The following is a 24,755-nucleotide window of genomic DNA, read 5'->3' as shown; positions in this document are numbered from 1 at the left end:
GAAAAAGTCATATAGAATGAAGATCACAGGCAAAAAAACACATTCTTCTTAGCAGAGCAGTCATTCAGTTTATTTATACTACAAATTTATTTAATCCAAGAGAAGAAAATAGAAATAAAGTGGGTAATGAAGAAACTTTTACTTGCAAAAGTTAGTTGGTTGGAACACTTTAAAAATCAACTTCAATTACATAATATTAAAATTATCAGAGTCAGCCAGTACACATGAGGAAGAAGGTAAATACTCTGATGTTTTGAAGAAAATAATCAAAAACAGTAAATATACACTGATCAACACATTTTTATAAATGTGGATTAAATAGGTTTATTCAGGAAAAGGACACCTTCAAAAACCTACATTTCTAAAAAAGAAAAAACTTGGACTTAAAGCATCTAAACCATAGCATAACCCTTCTATTAGAAGGTAATGAAGGGGATTTTAAACTAATATCAATGCTTGTTTAATCACTCTTGAAATTCTTCCATGCTGAGAAGTTACAATCATCTATCACTTCCAGATCTTTGGTGGTCAAATAAAAACGCATGGGTGATTAAAGATGTTTTTGAAAATATTTTTCAAGTTATCTAGCACAGCTGTGTGAAAATGTTGCAAGGACAACAATATCACATTTAAAGCATTACTAATTTTAGAAAACGTCTCAGGTAAGCCAACTATACTTGATTTATGGTGTTAGAATGTAAGCATATAAATTCACTGAGATATGGACTAAGCTCTTTGCACCTACCAGTGATGTATGAAAATGTAAAGAGACAGTTCAGTTTAAGCTGCTAAAAGATTTTAAACAACAATAAAAAACATTTCATCACATTGTTAATGTAGGCTTATATCTAGGTATGATAATCTATAATTTAAAAATTTTCATTTTCTTAAATTTTGCTCTGTAAAACTATTTTATAATAAACTTTAATCAGAAATGTATTTTATCCTTTGCTATTATATTGATAAACAGATAGAGACTTTAACATTTTTAAATTTTTATTACCTATTTCCATTGGGCTGGAATCAATTACCATATTTTACATAAAACTATAATTTCAAATCGTGAGAATCTCAATATTGCAATTATTCACACTAATTGAGACCTAGCTCTATTTGCATCCCCAATATTCAGCACAGTGCTGGCACATAGTAAACATTTAATAAATGTCTTTTTTACTCAATTCATTTATTCTTAAAATTCTCTATAACTAAACTATATTTGACCTAGGAATGTTTGAAAAATGAGGACAAATAGAAATTATATGTATCTAAGATGTCTTCACCCCAATCTACAACTGAAGTAACTAGAATTACAAATATTGAATAATTCATTAAAACAAGATCAAATGTCTAATATGGGGAGGGTGAAAGAGGGAAGGGATGGGGGAAAAAAGTTAAAAATATGCTAACTCTGTTAAACATACTCTCACAGTGGCAATAAAGAGGCAAGAACTTTAATGAAGAGAATCTCCAAATGCCATAAAATGAGCCTATCTAGAGATCAATTTTATGTAATTATCTAATTTTTTATTTATTCAATACTGTATTTCTAACAAAACATTTCAGTGTCCTGTTCTAAAGTGAAACATTCTTTAAAAGCACTTAAGTTTGAGAACAGAGGCAAGATGGCAGAGGCAGAAACCCAGCTGAACTCTCCCAACATTCTCCTCCAAACTTTAAAATAACGTCTCAAATCGAATTTTTGAGGTGCAGGGCCAAGAAAAGGTCAGAGTGAAACATTTTTCCAACCTAGGACAACTTAGGAGGTTGGCAGGAGAGGTCTGTGACACTGGGTGGAGGCCAGTTCAGAGCACATGGAGGGGCAACACAGGTGGTGGGCCTTGGAAGCAGCTTTGGGAACGTTCCTCCCAGAGAAGATAAAGGAAGGGGGATGGGCAATTGGTCAGAAAGAGATTACAGGGAAGGCTTTGCTGGCACTCGGTGCAGGACCTTATGACAACTCTATTGCCCATACATAGTTCTAGGCCACAGTTCCAAGGTGGAGAAGAGTGCTTGTGGTTGGTCACAAGGAAGCAGGGGTCCTGGACACAGGTTCAGGCCAGAGAGGAACACTAGTGTTCTGTCACAAGGGACGAGGGAATATGGTCACAGTTCAAGGACCAAGAGGAACACTAGCACATGCAGCTACAGGAAAGCAAGGGCCCTTACTGGATAAAGACTAGAGCACAGAAAAGGAGAACAATGATCATACCTCTTCCTGAACACACCACTTTGGAAGCACCAAAAGCTTACAGGCCCCCAGAACTAACTCTGAAAACAGCAGCATGAAAAAGCCTTAAGATTGGGGTGATCCCTTCCCACCCCTCAATGAGCAGGACCCAACTTTTAACTTAAAGTTCAAAGTCAAAGAATACACCGGAAAAATGAGCAAACAAAAAAAGAACTTGCTCATAAAAGGATACTACAGTGGCAGGGAAGACCAAAACACAAACTCAGAAGAAGACAACAAAGTGAAAACAGCTCTAAGCAAAACCTCAAAGAAAAAAAAGCTGCTAATTGGACACAAGATCAAGAAGAATTCCTGAAAGAGTTAAGGAGATGAATGGTAGAGGAAAAATTAGGAAAAGAAATGAGAGTGATACAAGAAAATTATGCTTGGTAAAAGAGGCACAAAAAATATACTGAAAAAAATATCTTAAAAAATAGAATTGGCCTAACAGTAAAAGGGGTACAAAAGCTCACTGAAGAAAATAATTCCTTAAAAATTAGAATCAGGCAAGAGGAAGCTAATGACTCCATGCAACATCAAAAAACAGTAAAATAAAGTCAAAAGAATGAAAAAAAAATTGAAGAAAATGGGAAATATCTCACTGGGAAAACCACTGACCTGGAGAATAGATCCAGGAGGATTACTGGACTACCTGAAAGCTGATCAAAGAAAAAGCCTAGACATCATATTTCAGAAATTATCAAGGAAAATTGCCCTATCTTAGATCCAGAGGGTATAAAGGAAATTTAAAGAGTTTGCCAATCACCTCCTGAAAGAGATCCAAAAATGAAAACTCCCAAGAATACTATAGCCAAATTCCAGAGCTCCCAGGTCAAAGAGAAAATGTTACAAGCAGCCAGAAAGAAACAATTCAAATACCATGGTGCCAACAAGCAGGATCACATAATATTTAGCTGATTCTATGTTAAAAGGAGCAGAGGGCTTGGAATAAGATATTCTGAAAGACAAAGGACCTAGGATTACAACCAAAAATCACCTACCCAGCAAAATGGGAGTATAATCTTCCAGTGGAAAAAATGGATATTTAATGAAATTAAAGACTTTTAAGCATTCTTGATGAAAAGACTAAAGCTGAAAAGAAAATCGGACATTTAAACACAAAATTCAAGAGAAGCACAGAAAGGTAAATATGAAAGACAAGTCATAAAAAAATTCAATACAGTTAACTGTTCACATTTGTATATGGGAAAAAGATACATGTAATGCCTAAGAACTTTATCATTATTACAGCAGTTAGAAGATGTCTACATATAGAGCATGGGTCAATTACGTTGGGATGATCTCAAAAAAAAAAAGTGAAGAGGTGAGAAAGAGGCATACAATGGCAGAAGGGGAGAGAAGGGAGAAATTATCTCACATAAAAGAGGCCTTCAAGGAAGAGTTTTTACAGTGGAGGGGACAATGGGTGGGGTTGGAGAGACAATGCTTGAATCTCACTCTCTGTCAATGAAATGGGTTCAAAGAGGGAAGAATATGTGTGTATGAGCATATATGTGTGTATTATACACACACAGACACAGACACACTCAACTGAGTACAGAAACCTATCTTACCCAACAGGGAAGTAGGAGGGGAAGGAGATGAGAAAGGGGGAGGGGTGTTATAAGTGGGGGGGCGGGGTGTGGATAAGAGAGACAGTGGTAAGAGAAGAAACAGACTTTTGAGGAGGGACAGGATAAAAAGAGAGGGAAGGAAAAACAGAAAAAAAACAAGATGGAGGAAAACACACAGTAATCATAACTGAATGTAAATGGCATGAACTCACCCATAAAACAGAAGTGTACAGCAAAATGGATTAGAAATCAGAATTCAGTATGTTGTTTATAAGAAACAAACACAATTGAAACAGAAAGACACACACAGAGTTAAAATAAGAGATTGGAGCGGAATCAATTACACTTTAGCTTAAGTTAAAAAAAAAAGGGCAGGGATAGCAATCATGATCTCGGGTAAAGCAAAAGCAAAAACAGGCCCAATTAAAAGAGACAATAAGGAAAACTACTTTTTGCTAAAAGTTACCATAGACAACAAAGTAATACTGAAAATTTTTACGGCATGTTTCTCTGATAAAGACCTTATTTCTGAGTCAAATTTATAAAAATAAGAACCCTTCCCAAATCGATAAATGGTCAAAGGAAATGAACAGGAAGTTTTCGGAAGAAGACATCAAAGCCATCATGTGAAAAAATGCTCCAAATCACTGTCAATTAGAGAAATGCAAAATTAAAACAACTCTGAGATACCACTTCACAGCTATCAGAAATGACAATTGTTGCGGGAAAATAGGCACACTAATGAACAGCTGGTGGAATTGTGAAGTGCTCCAACCATTCTAGAGAACAATTTGGACAAAGGGCCATAAAACTCTGCATATCCTTTGACCCAGCTATACCACTACAAGGTCTGTATCCCAAAGAGATCAAAGAAAAATGTAAAATATTTATGGTCATTCAGTCATTTTTCAGTCATATCAGACTCTTTGTGACCCCATTTGGGATTTTCTTGGCAAAGATACTGGAATGGTTTGCCATTTTCTTCTCCAACTCATTTTACAGATGAGGAAACTAAAGCAAACGGTAAAGTGACTTGGCAAAGGTCACATAGTCAGTAAGTATCTGAGGCTAGATTTGAAATCAGAAAGATGAGTCTTCCTGACTCCAGGCACAGCACTCCATCCACCTGCCCTAACAAAATATTTATAGTAACTCTTTTTGTTGTAACAAAGAATTGGAAATTGAGGGGATGTCCATCAATTGGGTAACAGCTCAACAAGTTGTGGTATATAATTGTAATAGAATACTATTGGGCTATAAGAAATCATAAAGGCAACAGTTTCAGAAAAACCTGGGAAACCTACATGAACTGATGCAAAGTGAAGTCAACAGAGCCAGATCACTATATACAGTAACAAGAATATTGTAATTATGATCAACTGTAAAAGACTTAGCTACTCTGATCAATACAATGATCCAAGACAATTCTAAAGGACACATGATACAAAATGCTATCTACCACCAGAGAGAGAACTTAGAGGAGTGCAAAATGAAGTATATAATTTTTTTCACTTTATTTTTCTTGCTCTTTTTGTGACATGGCTAATATGAAAATATATTTTACATGATTTCACATGTATAACTGGTATGATATAATGTGATATTTCACATGTATATTGCTATTGCTTGCCTCCTCAATGTTTGGGAGAGTGGATGAAGAGAGGAAGAGAATTTGGAACTCAAAAAATGTTTTTAATGTTAAAAATGAATAATAATTTTTAAAATGTAGAAAGATTTAAAAATTAAGTTCCTTTAGTCAAAGGCATTTAAAGAACTATAAAGTGAGTGTATTTGTATATATATCAATTTTTATAAAAAAAAATCAGAGAGACTTAAAGGGGAAGGGGTAGAAAATTCAATAATCATCTTTTCAACTGCATATACTTGGAAAAGGTACCTGATATTTAGACAACATCAGTCTCTAGGAAGATCTTGAGGCCTGGAAAAATAAATTGTCAAAACATGGTTAACTATATTCTATGTCTTGAAAAGATTATTAAGGTCCCAATGTAGCCTACACTACTGTGTTTCTATAATTATATTTTACACAACTTATTCCAGATTTGGGGTAACTATCCATCCCATTTGTTATTTTTTAAAAGCAAGAAGTCTTTATAAACCTTCCACTATAACTTTTCTAAAAGGACTGACCACACACGATTGCTTCATGAGATGATAACCAAATACAAATGAGAACATAAAGGCATTTAAAGTACAGATTCATAGGAACTTGGAGGAGAGGCAGTTAGTCCAACCCCCTCATTTTAAAAATGAGGAAACCTAAGACCACAAGTTCAATGAATTAATCACCCAACACTGTAAAGACAGTAAATAACAGACCCAAGATATAAATCCAAGTCCTCTAATATCAAATCCTGTACTCTTTCCACTATACCACTGCTATAAAGTATCACAAAAAAATTGCGCACCTTTCTCTTGCCCTTCCTCACCACAGATTTGAAAGAAGGGTCAAGTATGAGAAGTCCAATGAGAGCCAAATCAAACTCAAGAAAAATTATGATCGGTAAAGGAATCTTAAGTGATTCAATATATTTAAAATAGTACAGTATTAGGAGTTTCATAAAATTCATTAAATTTAGATAATCATTTATCATGGTCAATATTAATGATCAATTTTGATATTACATGGGGGAGTGGAGTCCCAAACGTCGAGAGGACATCAATTTTTTTTTCTGGCCAATGACTTTTTTATTTAAAATAAATTTGCATTGATATATTTTGTTTTTTATCAGCTACATTTCCCACCATATCCCTCCTCCCATTCCTCTTCTAAAGATCCATCTTTCATAACAAGGATTTTAAAAGAAGATGACAAAAAAGTACAGAAAATTAGTCAACATACTGAAAAAGTGTGACAGGGCTATATGCCCTGTTCCACATCTCTGGTCTGCAAAGCCCTGGGTAGAAATGTCTTCTCGTATCTCTCCTTTGGAGCCAAATTTGATCATTTAATTTTAAAGCATGAAGTTTTGTTTCTTTGTTGTTCTTTCCATTTACATTGTTGTAGGCATTAAGTATATTTTTCTCCCTTTTCTTCTGGCTTCATTTTGCATCAATTTGTACAAGTCATGACAAGATTCTCTATTCATCTTACTCATCATTCACATGAGTACAGTAATATTCATTATTCATGAACTACACTTTTTTAGCCATCCCCCAAACCAATGGCCATTTACTTTATAATTCTTTACATTGAAAAGTGTTGCTATATTTTGTTGTATATAGTGTCTTTCTTTTTGGTTTTTCATCTCCTGAGGACATACAGTTAGCAGTGGAATCTCTGAAGGAAATGGTGTGAACATTTTAGAAGGATATCAGTTTCTAAGCAAAAGAGTGATTATCATTGCTTTTAAGCTATTGGCTGACTAATTTTGGCAAAAGAAATTTAGAAATTTGGATTATATGACATACTGCTGAATCAAATAAATCTTTATTTTGCTTTTCCTAGATTCTTTTCCAAACAAAACAATGTATGATGAAATCTCAAAAAGTATATTCTTACTGAAAAAACTTGAAATCACACAGAAAAAAATCATCATAAGAATTCACCAGGTTACCACACAAATCTATGAAAATAGAAGTCAAAGGGAAAAAAGAAAATGAAAAGACATTAATATTGATTTTGTTGAATTTCAATAATCAAACTAACCAAAAAAGAAAAACAGCAGAATTCATTATATGCATTTTACAGATCATTCTTTCCTCTGAGCAAAAAAAAAAAAAAATGGTACTTAGTTCTTTCATTAATAAAGAAATCCAAACACTAGGCTCTTTCTTATTATTATGAGAATAATCAGAAATCATAAAATAACCCTAATGAAAACATCAGCATGGGACACTGAAGAAAAATGGATTTAGAATCAGAGGTTCAAATTCCAGCCCTGCCATTTATTATCTCTACCCTTTGGAAAAATCACTAAACCTCTTTGACCAAGTTTCCTTCTCAATAAAATGGAGGGGTTGTATTAGCCTCTAAAGTCCCTTCCAGTTCTAAATCTATAATACTAACCAAATAATAACTGTATTAAATTAAACTATTAAAAATTCCAAAATTAATTTATTGGTTAGGCAATAAGTAACAGCTGAAGTACAACAACAATGGATAAGTCAGATTTCATCAACCTCAGTGTTACTGACATTACATTGTTATACTGTTTCTTACAAAAGTTTTGCAGATTTACTTAACAGCCATGAGAAGAATGATAGTAAATGAGCACTATAAATTCTTAAATTTATAAATTACAATAAAATGTTAATGATATATTTTTTAAAAGTTTCAAGATGTCAATTTTATAAAAATGCAACAAATGCTATAGTTAAGAAATGAAATCAAGCAAGCATTCTTCAAGAAAACAAATATGCCAGATTTTTGCCATGTGTAGCATGCCCAAAGTTTTAATCTACTAGGTATAAAGGTATCTTCTTCGAATATGGAGGGAGTGTAACAAAGACTTTTCCGCTTTTGCTTACTCATACTGGATGCTGAAAATTTTTAATGTACAAAGTAATGAAGTGAAAAGAGTGATGAACTTGGAGATATAGGACTGATTTTGAATTAGTTCTTATTCTGGGGTCCATGAACTTTTAAAATATTTTAATAATTGTATTTCAACTTAACAATTTCATGTTATACATCTGACAACATTATTCCCAAGAAGTCCTTAAGTTTCCCCAGGCTGCCAAAGGGATACATGCCACAAAAAAAGGTTAAGACTCCTTGCTCTAGATTTATGACCTAAAATCTCACATCAGACCTTTTCCAAGAAACCTGAGCGTACTGTGTCTCTTCCTTCTCCCACCTTATCCAGTTACCAGGCCCTATCAATAGAAATACAGGGAGTCACACTTTGCCCTCCAACCAAAGGGTCCAGCTCTGCCTCCTGAACACATATCTCTGTCCTCCTGCCTCCATGCTTTTTCTCACACTGTTCCCTCCCTATGCCTGAAATGTCTGTACTCCTCTTTTTTTCCTATTCATTCTTTTAAGTTTGAAGTCGTCTGTGGAGTCTTCCCAGATTCTCCTAGCTCCACATCCATAACACTCTCCTTTTCCCACTTTGATCTCACATTGTACTGTTTCGAAGCTCTTGAATACAATTATTTAATATTGTGCATAGCTATATTAGACTGTAAAACCAAAACATGTGCCACATCTTCATTAAATTTTTTGCATATGTACCAGCACCACAAAGTTCCACAGAGTAGGTGCTTAATAAATTATTTTATTTTCACTCTTTAAAATCACTTAAAAAAAACACAATTCAACAGGAAGTGCTATTAAGGCATCAAATCAAAAATAAAAGTGGATAAGGCACTGAGGCAATTAACAAGCATGTAACCTACAGGCCATGTACTTAGTGCTGAAACACAAATGGAAAAACTTACATTAATTGATTCGCAGTGAAGTGAACAGAACCAGACCATTGTACACAGTAACAGCAATATTGTTTAATGAAGAACTGGGAATGACAGCTATTCTCAGCAATACAATGATCCAAGACAATCCTAAAGAGCTAATAATGATAGCATACTATCTACCTCCAGAGAAAGAACTGATATTGTCTGAATACAGACTGAAGCGTGCTATTTTTCACTTTCTTTCATTTGAGTCTTCCTAGATGAAATGTTTTACATAACTGCACATGTACCACCTGTATCTAACTGCTGTCTCAGAGAGGGGGAGGGAAGAGAGAGAGGGAAGGACAGAAGTTGAAACTCAAAATGTTCCATGAAAATTGAAAAAAAAAGTCACAAACATTTTAACTGTGAAATAACAAGAATCTTAAAGCTTTTGAATTTTCCAATCTAATTCAATAAGCACTCGATCCCTGTTATATTTAAGCACCTACTATATACAAAGCACAGTACTAGGCATTGTTGATATAAACAGCAAACAAAAAACAGTTCCTGCCCTAGAAGAGCTCACATTATAATGGAGAAACATACAGTTTGATATAAGCAGGATAATTTGAGAAAGCAAAGAGCACAAATAACTACAGAAATAAAGAAAGGCTTCACATAGAAGGCAACACATAAACTAACACCCCTGGGAGAAATCTGGAGAGTAGATTCCAGGAGTGGAGGAGATAAGCTATATAAAGGCATGGAAGTGGAAGATGAACTGCCAAGTATGGGAAACAGCAATTAGGTCAATTTGGCCAGACTGAAAGAGGAAGGGTATGCAATGAACCAATTAAGATAGCTAAGAGCCAGATAGTAAAGTACTTTGAATGGCAAGCTGAAAACCAATCCTCAAGAAGACGGGGAGCCACTAAAGGTTCTTGAGCAAGGGAGTAATATGGCAAGCTTTAGGAAGATTGTTTTAGCAACTGTTTGGGGATATATGGAACAGGGAGAAAATGGAAGCCAGGAGACAAATTAGAAAAAAATTACAGGAGTCCAGGTGAGAGGGGATGAAGGTTTGAACTAGCTGGTGGCCATACGAACAGAAAGAGGGTAGATGAGGGAGATGTTGTAGATATAGACTCTGGTTGGCAAATGACTGGACATGGTAAGGGAGAGAAGAGCTGGTGATGACTTCAAGGTATTAACCTGAGCAAGTAGTGTTGCCCTTAACAGAAATAGGGAAGTTTAGTGTAGAGATGGGTTCAGGGAAGATTTCAACGGGTATACTGAGTTTGAGCTGCTTATGGGACACCTAGTTGAATGTCCAAAAGAATGAGTCAAGACTACATAGCTCATGGAAGGGTCCAGGGCATTACCTTACTGGTACAAAGATAACTGAACCAAGGAAAGCTGATAATATCACCAAGAAAGTATTGGAAAAAGAAAGGAAGAGGGCCCAGGGCAGAGCTTTGCAGGTCCATCAATAGTTAAATGGTTGATGATCCAGCAAAAAAGACTCAGTGCACAATTTCATTAAAAACTAGAGAGTAAAGAGAGAGTATAAATGAGGAGGGGGCAGGCACACTATCAATGAGACAGAGGATTTTAAAAGTTTGAGAACTGAGAAAAGTCCATCAGATTTTGCAATTGAGAGATCTGGTAACTTTGGAAAGAATAAGCTCATTGATAAGCCTAAAAAAGTGAAATCAGAAACTAGACTGCAAAGTGTTAAAGAGTGAGAAGAGAGGAAAATGGAGGCAGTTGAGTGCAGGCAGCTTTTTCTAGAAGGTCTGCTATGAAAGACAGGAAATACAGGATAATATCTTGTGGGAATGGCAGGGTCAAGTGAAGTTTTTTTTACACTGAGGAGACCTGGGTATATTTGAAGGAAGAAGATTGGGAGCCAGTAGAGAGGGAGAGAATAAGGATCAGAGAAAGAAGTAAGATGATTGAGACAGTGAGATAAAGAGGACATACAAGCAGAAGGGCTATCCTTGACAATGGCTGGGGAATGATGTCGAGGACTTCTGAAGTGTGAAATAAAGGGGAAATATTTCCTCAGGAAGTAGGAAGCAAGGTTCTCTGCAGAAAGGAGAGAATGAAGGAGGAAATGGTGGTATAGGAGAATTAAGGAGAAAGAAGGTTTGAGATAGTTACTATGGGGAGTACTACAGAAAGTCAATTAGGAAAGAATAAAAGAATTGCCAAATGCAGCAGTGAGGGCCAAGCTAAGATCAAATAACAAAAATTTGTAGTGTACCCACTCAACATGGTTGTGAGGCTTCCTCCAGTTTTGTTCAGCAGCCTCTAAATATTAGTAGGTTTGATGGTGGGACTGGGATATGGAAAGGCATGAGTGGGGCCAGGGCAAGGAGGAAAAGGATTTTGGAGGAAACAGTAAATTAAACTGGTTAACTATAGGGTCCAGATTGGGAAAGAAAGTGGGGCCTGAGCAGTGAAGGATGAACTGCCAGGAGGTTGTCGTAAAGATGAAACACAGGTTTAGAAGGGCTGAAACACAGGGAGAGGAGGACGGAAGGAGAGCTGAAAAATTCAGGAGTAGAGGGCTTCAAGTATCAAATGAAAAACGTACTGTCTTACAGAGAATCAACAAAAATTTCTGATCTCTGACAGCTAATAAAGCTTCAAGATGGCTATCGAAACATGATGGGGGTGAAGGGAAGGAATCTGTTTAGAACTCAGTGTCATTAAACTGAAAATAATTTAAAATTTAGATCATCTATGCCATAAGATCAATTTTCAAGTCTAAATACACTTTCCATTGACATATTTCAAGTCACATTAACTTTGATGATGTAATCAATTACTTTACTATAGCTATAAGCTGTAATCACTATTAAATTTGCAATTCTACTTGTATATAAACAAGTAAACAGTTTTGTTGTGGTATAATCATTATACCTCCAAACTATAATTAACTATTATATGAATTCTTTTTTATTTTCACTTTCAAAAAGACATGGTTCTGTTGTTTAACACAACAGTTTTCTAGCTATCCATCCACAAGCATCTGAGACTAACCAACACCTCCAGGTATTTTTAGATTATCACAAAGCTTTACACATCTTACAGGCAAACTGCAAAAAAATCCTTCCACTAAATTATTTCACTAGAAGAAGAGACCTTACTTCATCTTAACAAAAGTTTAGATGCAGATTTAGGGTCATCAGAAACAAAACTTTATATTACACTATACAATGAACAAATTTCTCTAGGATATGCAATTCCATTTTTAGCATGGAAGATATACCTGGCTTTATTAATTATTTAAAACTGGCAATGTTATACATTCGGAGTCATATAGTCTTCCAAACTCATAAGATTCTTTTTGTGTTATTTAACAGATGACAAACCAGTGTGTAGAAACATAAACAAATATCATTTTCAAGCTCTTAAAGGACTGTTTTATAGAGTTCTACAAAGTCCTTGCAGGAAGTATTTCAGAGTCCACCATTCTACAAAATTAAGTTTTTTCTTTTTTCATTTAAGAGAAAAAAGGAAAATAACTTGGAATTGTTGAAATTGTTTTAATCAACTCATTTTTAAAAATGTCTAAAATGGAACTATTTCACAAATCCAAACAGATTTTTCTTTTTTCCTATCAGGTTTTAGTTTATAATTTATGGTCTTTCACAAATAGTCAGAAACACATTAGAAGAAATAATCACAGATCAAAAAATTGACTTAAAAAAACCCTCTTTTTTCCATAGTTATAATAGCCAAACTGAATTTTACTGAACATGTGAATGAGTTCCACAAACAGTTACGTAAAATACAAAAAGGATTTACATCAGAGTCTTCTCCCTATGCTGGTGATCTCCACCTCACCTCATCCCCCCCCATCCCAATCTTTGATTGAGTGATGCTGGCCTCCTAACTGTTCCCTAAACATGATACTACATCACCTGACTCCAAGCATTTTCACTGGCTGTCCTTCATATCTGAAATGCTCTACCATCTTATCGCTGCCTCTGGATTTTCTCGGCTTTCTTCAAGTCCCAGCTAAAATCCCACTTTCTATACAAAGTCTTTGCCAACTTTTCTTAATTCCAGTGCCTTCCTTCTGTTGATTATTTCCAATTTATCCTTGTACATATAGTTTGTTTGTAGATAGTTGTTTGCATGTTGTCTCCCCCATTAAACTGTAAGCTCCTTGAGAGTAGGGACTGTCTTTGTATTACCAGAGCTCAGTACAATGCTAGGCACATAGAAGGTGCTTAATATTTATGACTCACACTAGCTTTGTTGTAAGAAGTCCTTCAAGACAGATCCTTCCCTATAAGAAAGGATACCGGGGCAGCTGGGTGGCTCAGTGAGTAGAGCACAGGCCCTGGAGTCAGGAGGACCTGAGTTCAAATCCAGCCTCAGATACTTGACACATGTACTAGCTGTGTGACCTTGGGCAAGTCACTTAACCCCAATTGCCCTGCCAAAAAGCAAAAATAAAACACAAAAAAAACAAAGAAAGGATACCAGTAAAGGAGGAGAAAGGTCCACATCCGTCTATATTATTCATAAAGTAATTCCTCTTTTTCTTAGTAACTTTTTTTTAATCTCCAGTGACTTAGTAGTCACATTTCTAAGAGTGATACAATCTTTCACACCAATTCCACTGATATCACAGAAGGGAAAAATGCATGGCAAAGTAAACTGCAGTATTTTTCCTTTAAATAATATGTGAAAAGTAAACTGACTTCTTAAAACCAAACTCCCTAGTAATCATTTTACCTCAAGGGAAAACAGGTCAAAACAAAAGAGACAGGCTTGGTAAAGCACTTAAATTACCACTAAAAATTTTCTAAGCAACACATAAAAATAGGAATCATAAAAAAGGAAAAAAAATCAGCTTAAACCAAACAGCCTAATTAAAAGATGACTACAATAGCAACAACAGAGTAACAAAGTTCAAAACTTGTCAAATGACAGGTTGTAGACTAGCCCTATGTTTTAATTAAAGCTCCCTGTTTCATGTGTTAATTAAGCTGCCTTTACCAACAGCATAAAACTTTTAAAAACTGTACTCAAAATATCTTATCATTCCAGGTACCGCACCTTAAGTAAATCCTTTCCAAGCTGAAGAAGTAATCCAAAAAGAGGAGGTAGGGAGAAGTGGAAGTAGAGAGGAAGCAGGAGACTGAAAGAAAAGATGGAAGTAGAAACCAAGGAATATAACACCAGAGACAGAGATACTAATGCTATTTCAACTAGACTGATCATTTAACAGGTGTCATTGGCCTATTCTTATCCTTCCAGCTCCCACAATTGCTCACTGACTTTGTCTTCATAAATAAATGAACTTTGATCTCCAGAAATTTGAGATTTTAGGTCAAAACGTATTTCTCATGTTTTTTCTCAGATCAACCCAACATCCTTGGTCTCTTTTCAGGATCTTTCACATATTTATTGACAGTATGTTTCACCCACATAGAAACTGTTTGGAGCCAGCCAAAAAAATACCTTATGTTTAAGAATTTTAAAAATTTGGCCCTTGGTTCACATAAATGAAAACACACTGTATGCCATCAAATAAATGGTTTGGATCTAATTAACAGCACATTTAAAGGTCTAACAATTTGGTCCTAACTTGGCTAGAAAAGAAATAAAAGCTTTCAGAAATACTGACTTGACGTCAAAAAAAAAATAACTGTAATTGTTTTAAGTAAATAAATCTTCTCAATAACCTATAGGGAGGCTTTAAAAAAAACTGACACAGCTATCTCCCAATCTCAAGTCATATAAATACAAATATCCATGGCAAACCAGACTTGAAACCATAAAAATATGATTGGCTCAATCTTCCATCAGTTTGTAACACCATACAAGCAATGTTTTCATAATCCCAAATGTTTTGTACCTTAATTATGGCAAACTGAAATGACCAATACTACTACCTTGGTTCAATTTTCATGGCACATGGGGACAGTTTAAATAACCAAAGAGAGTAGCCTGACCTGCTAAAAACACAGTTATCTAATTTAACTAAAATATATGCAATATAGCTTTTATTCACCACACAAATGAAAGAGTTAAAACTCAAAATAAGGAAATTACAAAGCTACAAAAGTTATGCACTAACAGGTAATTTTTTTCCCAAAAGCACATTTAATTTAAAGTAAATCAACCAAAATTAGTGGACTATGCTCTCATAAAATGTGGATTCTAAATACCCTCCCCCCATATCCTCCACTGATACAGAAGTCATCAATCCCTCAAAAGTTTAGCTCCAAAATTGTATCATCACTCACTTGATAGTAACTCCCTAAAGTATTACCTAAGAGGTGGTCTTTTTCTTTTTCAGCAGCTGGATCACAAAGCAAAAAGAGCTTTAGAGAAAATTCCTATTGACCTAAATTTCCCCTATAAACAAATGGTCGACCATAGTAAAGATTTTAACAGTTTAAGGCAATTCACATTATTTAAGAGGTGAACAGCAATACCATATCATGCTTCTTGAGGATACTGCCTTTAAAAAGAGAGACACAGACAGGCTGCCTCATTCTGGACAAGCTGAAGTTCTACTTTGTCTTCAAGAATGGCTTCCATGTAGAGCATATCACAATGGAGGTCATAAAGGCTTAGAAGGTCCATTTACAGGGATCGTTTCAGAGAAAAAGACTGTACCTTAGTACAGTATTAGAGCAAAAGAAAAAAGGTATTCTAAGCTTTACTAAGGCAAGACATTAGGAAATTAGGAGAACTGAAACCCTGGAAATTTACAACACCCTAATTTATTTTGGCAACATTATAATAATGTAATTATAAAAACAAGAGTAACAAATTAAATATACTAAGTTACAAACTCCTTTGACCACTAAAGGTTCTGACATAAATTATGCAATGACATCGTTTCATTTTGTAACCCAAATCTGAAGATTCCTCAAAATGCTACATCTTCATGCTTCCGAATCAAATTAGGGGGACTTCCGTCCTAAACACAGATTTGACAAATTGCTAGTGTACAGTAAGAAGCAGAAGATTAACTTTTTCTATGTCATTAAAAGAAAAGACCAAAAGACAAGGACAATGTTGACTTAAAAGAGAAAGAAAAAAAGAAAGAGAAAAAAGATTGGGGGGGGGAGAATTTTATAGCTATGTCATCTACTCATTAACTTACGGAACATTAATGAACACTTCCAGGTTTCTGAAACTGATATTTTCCCCCTTGCATTCTTTCCCACACCTGTCTAAACCCATATTGTCTTATCACTGAGCGTTCATGCTTCAGATATTTAAAACAAAAACAAACAAATCAGGGCACCGGTGTACCGGTCAATGTTAGCTTGAAAGCTGTTTCCTGAAGTTCCTACAAAAGACTGATTAAAAACAAGAATCTATGGCCATCATATCAACCTAATTACAATTATTTCATTTTGTAGTTTTCTGCAAACAGAATCACACAAAAAGCAACATCCCAGACTTAAAGCATCATTCTGAAAATATTAACAAAAGACTCCCACCACAACATTATACATGAATGTGTACCTAAAATTTCAGTCCCAGAAGCTAACGACAAGGTTTATTTTAAAGTCACAACTAGTGAAAAAGTTCATATGAAAATAAAATAAGGCTGATTCCCTATCTGCTTGCCTGGCATGTATGTTTAGTTATCTTCTGAGTTGTTGTACGAATTCAAGCTATTTAATAAGTAAATATGATCATAATCCATTACATTCTGCTCTGTTCTTTCATGCACAACTTATCTTATTCTAATACAATTCTAATTGATTCTATTTGGTTGAAAATTATTTAAATGAACTTCAATTATTATGCAGTTCTCCTCTGCCTAAACTGCAGTTAACAACATATGTGAGACATTATTCGAAAAGTCTCGAATATATTAGTTTTAGGTGCTTGGCACACTTTATATCCTGACACTAGTGAACTACCAATTTACCTTTTCACCTCTTCAACATTAAAATAAATTTCAAAAACCAAAAAAGTTTTAAAGTAAAAATTGGAGGATGTGAAAAAAACCACCACTACCTAATCTTATCTTCATATATAATGTACCACACAGTCCATAAATGTAAAAAATACCTTGTTGATTTAATGGTATCTTGCAACTTTATTTGGTTTTCTTACTTTTAGCACTCAGAAAACAATAATGTGTAAGTGGAACTATAAAACTAATTAATGGAATTTTGTTTACTTTAAATACTAAGTATAATACTTGAGCTCAATTATGACCTATCAAGACCTTATCATTGCTCATTGTATAAAATTAGCACTGCAGTTGCAACCATAAGCAGAATCTGGTCTTATCAAGTATATGGTAGATGGGAGAATCCCAAATTCTTAAAAGTCAAATCTCAGGAGCTACTATGAAAGGAGGCTCTAAAATATTATCACAAAAATTACCATGGAGCATGTTCAAAGTTGTAATCAAACAAGAAACTTCCTTCTTTGGGAAAACTCATCTTTAATATTAAGCAATATGAACTTCAGAAATGAACTCTGAAGGAAAAAAAAAAGTTTTCACCCAAGTACTTCCACTTAGGGAAGTACCATCAGCAGAACAGACCTAAAAAAAAAAGAAAAGAACTTAAGCAGTTCTTTCAAAATTACAAGGTGAATATATAAATAAAGCCACTATTTAGTTCCCCAAATGCCCCAAGTACAAGAATACAGAGCTTCCAAGAGAACAAGCTTTCTTTTAAGCCCGAAGCAACTAGTGAACATGACAGGTGGAGAGAGGCAATTCCTCACAGACCTACCACGAGTTCGTGAAAACACTGGTTCTAGGGACTTGTTATGTTATGACTTCACTACTGCCAGGTCCAAAGGAGTTTAAATGCTGACTGACACCCAATCCAACCCCACCCCCCACTCCTTTTTAAAGTGCAAATCCCTCCACTCTTCGCGGAGATCCACGTACCATTTTAAGGCGTCCGCCTCCCTCGCGACAAGAATAGGGACATATTTTTATACCTTTGCAAAAATTTCTCTCCCCGCCCGAAAGTGAAGCGGCGGCGGCGGCGGCCCCAGTAAGGGGAGAAGTTGAGACAACAGCGGCAGCAGCAACAGCCACCGCCGCCACCGCCGCCGCCACGCCTTCCCCGGCCCCGGCAATTGGAAGCCGAGCAGCAGGATCACATTTCTCTTTCACAACAATCACACACACACGCATCTCCTGGGGAGTTTGACACACTCCATCCCAACCGGCTCCTCCGCGCCGCCGCCGGCAGGGGCAGTCGGGGGGCTCCAGCCCCAAGGGACCTGGGGGGGAAACGGTGCGGGGGAGGGCTTTTACGCGGGGGTCTAGGGTAATCACAAGGGGGTAAGGCGTGGGGGAAGGGCTTTTACGAGGGATCTAGGGTAACCACAAAAGGGGGAGGGCTCGGGGGAGGGCTTTTATGGGGGCGGGTCAAGGGAAACGGCAAAGGGAAGGTGCAGGGGGCGTTTTTATGAGGGGGTCTAAGAAAATGGTAAGGGGGAAAAGTGGGGCGTTATGGGGGTTCTAAGGCAAATGACAAGGGAAGGAAGGCGCACAGGAAGGCTTTTGTGGAGGATCTAGCGTAATGACAAAAGGGAGTGGGGGATTTATGGGGGGCTCTAGGGTACTGGTGAGGGTGGAAAGATGCAGGTAGAGGGTCTTGATGGGGAAAGGGGATCTGGGGTAATGATTAACAAGGGGATCGAGTTTTCGAGGATGAGACAAAACTTTGAGCGGCCACTAAGGAAGGGAGGGCTGGTGTCGGCGGGGGTTGCCCGCCACGTTCGAGTTCAGGGGTCCCCGGGAGCAGCACCCCGCCGCCAGACGGGGGCCCGCCGAAGTCCCCTGCGGACGCTCCGGGCGCGGGCGTACGGGGAGGAGGCCCGCCCGGCCCAGCCGAAGGAGACGCTCACTGAGGTTCAGGGAGCTGCGGGGGGGCGGGGGAGGGGAAGGTCAAGTTTGGCCCCGGGGTGCCAGGCTGGGCAGAAGCGCGAGCGCAAGGGGTCCTCACCTTCCTAGAGGCCGGCGCGCTTCCCTCGGCTGGCGGCCGCGGCGGCGACCCGGGGCATGTCCGTCGTGGGGACGACCACGGAGCCAGGCGCTTCAGCAGGCGGCACCACCCAGCCCGGGCTCAGCCCCTCTCGGCGGCCGCTGCCATCTTGGGCCGGCGGCTGAGACCAAACGGCGGAACGACGACGCCCCGGCCCCGCACCCGCTGCTGCTGCTGCTGCTGCTGCTGCTGCTGCCGTGGCGGAGCCCCGCGGCCGCCCGCCTCATCTTCCTGCCCGGGGGCGCGGCGGGGCGCGGGCTCGCGGGGCCTACCGGCAGCGCGGGCTTCCGCGGCCACGGCGGTTGGGGCCCATGCGCGGCGCCCGGGCGCGCGCGCGGGAACGAGAACGAGGCGGAGGCGGCGGCGGGAGCGGAAGGCGAGCGCAGCACGGCCCTTGGGATCCCTGCGCAGCTGCCTGCTGCTGCCGTCCAGCCTGCCGCTCTACCCACTACCGCCGCCGTCCCTCAGCCTCCGGCTCCTCCTTCCCTTCTCCTCCTCCTCTTCCGCCCTGCCTGGCCCGAAAGCCTTCGCCCTTCTACTCTCGCCGTCGCCTCAGCAGCGCCGCCGCGCGCTGGGACCGAGGGCTTCCCAGCATCCGAGCTGGCCAAGCTCCCCTCGGTGCGCGTGCGCGGGCGTGCCCGAGCGCGAGCCAGCCCCGCCCCCTACCATCCGCCTCCTCCGGAGCGCGAGCCAGCCCCGCCCCGCTGCCCGTCCTCCACCACCGCACCCCACCCCAACCCCTACCCCTGCCTCGGCCCGAGCGGGAACAGTCCCTCCTCTTCCTCCACTCTTCCCGTCCGCGCGAACCCGGGCGTGAGCCGGCCCCTCGGACTCCCTGCTCCCTAGCACAGGCGCGAGCCGGAGCCGCACCCTTGTCCCAGGCGCGACTCCAGGGCTGGTCAGCCTCCCCCTCCCCACCGATGCCCTTGAACCCTGTCGGGCCCACTCCCTCCTCCTTGGGAGCATTGCCGAGAAACCTCGTCCTCGTCCCTACGGAGTGGGCGCTCGCAGGCTCCCGGAGCTGCGCCACGCACCAGCCCCGTCTGGGGCTGGGGTCTTGGTCTGGGAGGGGTGGGGATGGGGTTCCCCGTGTGCATGCACGCCGTCCCTTGCAACGGTGAAGAGTACGAAGAGCCTGGGGAAGGAACACCCCCAAGAAAAGGACGAGAGATGCGAGCCTTCTTTACCCTGAGAGCCTCCGTCCAGAGCGGCACCATTCCTTCCTTCCTTCTTTCCTTCCTTCCTTCCCGTCCACGGTCAAGTGCGTCCGAAAATCCGGCGCCAGAGACGGGGTAGACAAAATGACCCCTGTGTAAACATACTCGGAGAAGACCTGGAGTTCACGAGACCCTTACCCCGAAACCAAGGAATTAACGAGAGCTTGCAATGAAGTAGGACACTTCTACCCCCCTGTGAACCTCCTCCACTTTTTCCTCAGGAAACCAATGGAATGACTCATCTCAAACCACAAATTCACAGGTCTGAGCTAGAAAGGACCTTAGATCTTCTAGGCAAAGCACAAATGAGGAAACTGAGACCCAGAGAGTCCAAAGGACTTCACAGGCTGAAGAGACCTCCAGCCACGGAGAAATTTCACCCCAGTCGATTGTCTTAACGCATTGTGCTCTTCCACGGCAGCCGGTCTACCTCTCTTTTTTAAGAATCATAAAATTCTAAGATTGCAAGACATTTGAGACCATTCAACCCCACTCGTACTTTTAGAAATGGAACCAGCTAAGGATTTGCTCAAGGTCATCCCAGCTGGCTAGTGGCGGGGTCCAAGGCTAGAAATTAGGGTTTCTTTCCACTGGCCAGGCTTGTATTACATTTAGCAACCCTTCTAAATTCAGGAACTCAGGTGAAAATAGTGGGATAATAAAATAGCACCTCTCTTTGTTTAGATTAGCATCTTCTTCATTGGAAATTCACAAAGTTCTATGTTGTCTTACAGAGATGAGGTTAGGAAGATACCATTGGTTGGACTAGGTGGCTGCAGGGATCCCTCCCAACTCAGATTCAGTGATTTGGTGAATGTTTAACTTTTAGATTTGAACTACGATACCAAAGACCTTCCTTAGAAATCCCAGCGCCCTTCATTCCGTTTCCTACAGCCTCTTACGAGCTATCTGCACGCCTGGAATTTGCTCCCTCCTCAACTCTACCTCTCTGAATTCTTATCTTTCAGGGTTCAGCTCAGATGCCACCTACTCCAGAAAGTGCCCCCATTTGCCCCCTAGCTAATGTTCCCTCCCTCCTCAAATTACTCTGTATTTACTTTGTAACCAGCTCTCAAGCTTAAAGAGCTTTTCATGTGCTGTTGTTGAGATGTGACATCCAATTGGTGCAAAGAGTGTATGACGGAACAAATTGGCACAACAGCTTTAGAGAAGAGAGATGTTATTCTTCATTCTTTCTTGGAGAGACACGTGTGGCTCCTGGTTCTCCGTTAGGAGGGACTCATTGTTCTGGTTGGTGCTCTGGGAGTTTAGGTTCAGTATTAGAATAAAATTTGACACAGATCATCCAACAGTTAACAAAAGATTTGCTTAGCCATTTGGAGAGGGGAGACATAGTCAACAAAAATAGTCCTTGAGGACAGCAAATTGATTATGCTGAGCCGAGCTGAATGCCTTGCCTGAGGTGCCCCTCATTTCCCACAAACTCTGTATTAGAAGTCTTAGGGCAGGGGTGGGGAACCTTCAGCCTCGAGGCCACATGTGGCCTTCTAGGTCCTCAAGTGCATCCCTTTGACTGAACTCAGACTTTGTTGAATTTGGTCAGTCAAAGGGACGAACTTGAGGACCCAGAGGGCCACATGTGGCCTCGAGGCTGAAGGTTCCCCACCCTTGTCCTAGGGGCTTCCTTGTTTTGTAGTAAATCAGAAAGTAATGCCCACAGCCTGGGCTTTTCATTTCCTCAGCTAACCAAGTCCTAAGGATAGTCTCAGTAAGTTTTAAGGAGAAACTTACCCAACTTCCATGGTGGCAGGGGTTAGAAGTTTGTTCCTACCACACCCACGAACAGAAAAAATAAAGAATTTTGGGAACTGCCAGGTGTAGAAGAGTGGGCACCTAAACACATCTCTGATTTCTAGTTTATCCCCCCCCAAAACTTCGGGGTTTTGGTAGATCTGAAATAGTTTGCTCCCATCTAAAGAGCTCATTCAGTCTATATTTTCTGGTATAATCTAAACTATAGTTTCTTTCATTTCTGTTTGCTCTCATATAAATGGATTTACGTGCACGTGTTTACATTCAAATTTACACAATTTGAGATGGCCTTTGGTATAACTAGCATTTAGTGGGGAATCAAACCCTTTAATATCCCTCTGAAGGATAGCAACAAAGAAAATTATTTGAACCTTAAAAAAAATCATTTCCCTAGCCCAGAAATATTTAAGGATGGGGGGTGAGGAGGGGAGACATAAAATTTTAGTCTTTACCCTTCTCTCTCTCACTGGCCTCACAGCCCCCTCTTCTACTCTACTATAGACAGGAATCAGAATCTCCCTTGGAGAGGGTTGTGCAATATTTCAAAGATATTCATGCTTTCCCAGAATTTAGACAATCCATGTGGACAGATACTTTCTACACAGGCAACACCCTACATTTTTATTTGTAAATGTACTTATCCTTTCTTTCTTCCTTAGTAGGAAGTAAGCTCCTTATCTTCAACTAGGCAGCTATGGATAGAGCTTTGGGCCTGTGGTCAGAATACAGTCAGATATGTGAGAAATGGGAGGAGGAGTTTTGTTTCCACAGAACTAAAGGTGTGCTTCCCCGCCCTCCCCCACCCCAGCTTCAGCAGAGACCAGGCCTCAAGGTCGGTCAGGTGAGAGGTCAGAGGCTTGTACACATGTGCATACTTTTTGAGAAGGCAGTCTAGGGAATTAGAGAGGCCAAACCCACTTGAACCAGTTCAAGCTTATCTAGGGTCTGGTCTTGGTCAAGAATCCAGGCCTACTGATTTGCATAATTTGCATATGTTAAAGAGGGAAAGTAGGGGAAGTAAAAATATAGTTTAATCCTAAACTAAGACAAGGAAAATCTAATTAACTTCACTTTTGCTTCTGTATCCTTATTATCCTATTTATATAAATTGTATAACCTAGGAAAACTAGGTAAAAAAACTATGTAAAAAAAAAAAAAAAGATTGTAAAATAACCATGACTCTAGCAGGAGTGGAGGGAATGGTTACCCCTGCTCCTGCAGCTGTATCACTGTGAGTGTTCCTGTGAGCACTACACCAGCTCTCTGAAGGAACGTAATAAAATGCTTTCCTCTGCCCACTCTGGTCTTGAGTTCTTTGGGTGAGAATGGGCAAATCACATGGATTTCCCCAAGCTCAAGTGAAGGGAAGCAACAGACAGCGGAAGCTTGCCGGGCTTATTCCTGGCTCTTGTCTTGGGGTATCCTGTGATCCCCACTGTGCTCTTAAGAGGGCTACTGCTCTGGATTCCCTTGGGGAACCCTGTGGTCTGCACAGCCTTCTTAAGGGGCCATCACTTGGGTCCTCCTTAGGGTCTGACCACTAGGAGGCCCTGTGATTCCCACAGATTAAGGGATGGCTACCACTTGGTCTTCTTCTGGGAGTCCTGTGGTCTGTACAGCCTTCCCTAGGGATTATCACAGGGTTCTTCCTCAGGATTTTGGCCCTGCCTAGAAAGTCCAATGATCCCCAAAGCTGCGTGTTCTCACTATTTGGGGAAGTCCAGTGATCCCCAAAACCATGTTTCTCACAGATATATCTGAGTCCAAATCTGGCCTCAGGCACGTGTTAGCTGTGGGACCCTTGGCAAGTCACTGAAGCTGTCTGCCTCATTGTCCTCAATTATAAAATAATTATAAAATAATATCATCCACCTCCCAGGGTTGTTATGAAAAGCACTTAGCACAGAGCCTAGCACATGCTGATACTCATAGCTGGAGGACTGTATCTGCTTTATCTCATCTGATACAACAACCTTGTGAGATAAGTTCTTCAAGTATTATCATCCCCATTTTACAGATGAGGAAACAGGCTTCAAGAGGTAAACAGACTTGCCCAATGTCACAATAGGATAGTTAGTAGCAGACAAGAAATTATAACCCAGATTTCCTAATTCCCACTTGGTAGTTTCCACTAACCCTTACAGCCTTAATTTGAGAACTGAAACACATTGCTCTCTGGCCCTATTGCCTGGAGGAATATTTGTATTTACAAACTCCTCTGTCACTTCCTTATTGTGGTTCCAACTTCTCTTTCCAGGATGATTATACATTACTTCCTCCCCACCCCCACCCCAGTACTCTAGATCCAGATAAACTTACCTGCTTGCTGTTCCTGGTATAAATCATCTCCAGGCACAGACACAGGGTATCCCTAATGACTGGAATGCACTCCCTCCTCATCTCTTCCCCTTGAAATCTGAAGTTCCTATTAAGGCTCACCTCCAGAGTCATCTCCTACAAGAAACCTTTTCTGATTCTTCGAGTTGTTGCTTCTCCCACCCAAACACTTTGGATATATTTCATACTTACATGTTGCCTATTAACATTCACTCTAGCCCAATTAATCATGAAAACCTAGACATCTCCATTC

The 24,755-nt window shown here is 39.7% G+C and overlaps 1 protein-coding gene across 7 annotated transcripts in view; it reads right to left on the bottom strand.

The window, feature by feature from the left end:
* The window catches only part of HIPK3 (homeodomain interacting protein kinase 3), a 102,591-nt gene extending 83,105 nt beyond the window's left edge, over positions 1-19,486 (bottom strand). For 6 of the 7 annotated variants that reach the window (XM_036765580.1, XM_036765582.1, XM_036765583.1 and 3 more), the window contains exon 1: positions 19,137-19,355. The gene's annotated coding sequence lies outside the window, so the exon portion shown is untranslated. Of the gene's footprint in view, positions 1-19,136 lie in introns of all 7 variants that reach the window. The other variant, XM_036765581.1, reaches the window with a different exon arrangement.
* Between the last annotated feature and the right edge of the window lie 5,269 nt (positions 19,487-24,755).

Source organism: Trichosurus vulpecula, chromosome 6 (assembly GCF_011100635.1).
Source record: "Trichosurus vulpecula isolate mTriVul1 chromosome 6, mTriVul1.pri, whole genome shotgun sequence".
Lineage (NCBI taxonomy): Eukaryota > Metazoa > Chordata > Mammalia > Diprotodontia > Phalangeridae > Trichosurus > Trichosurus vulpecula.
This window is presented reverse-complemented; position numbering and strand designations above follow the sequence as displayed.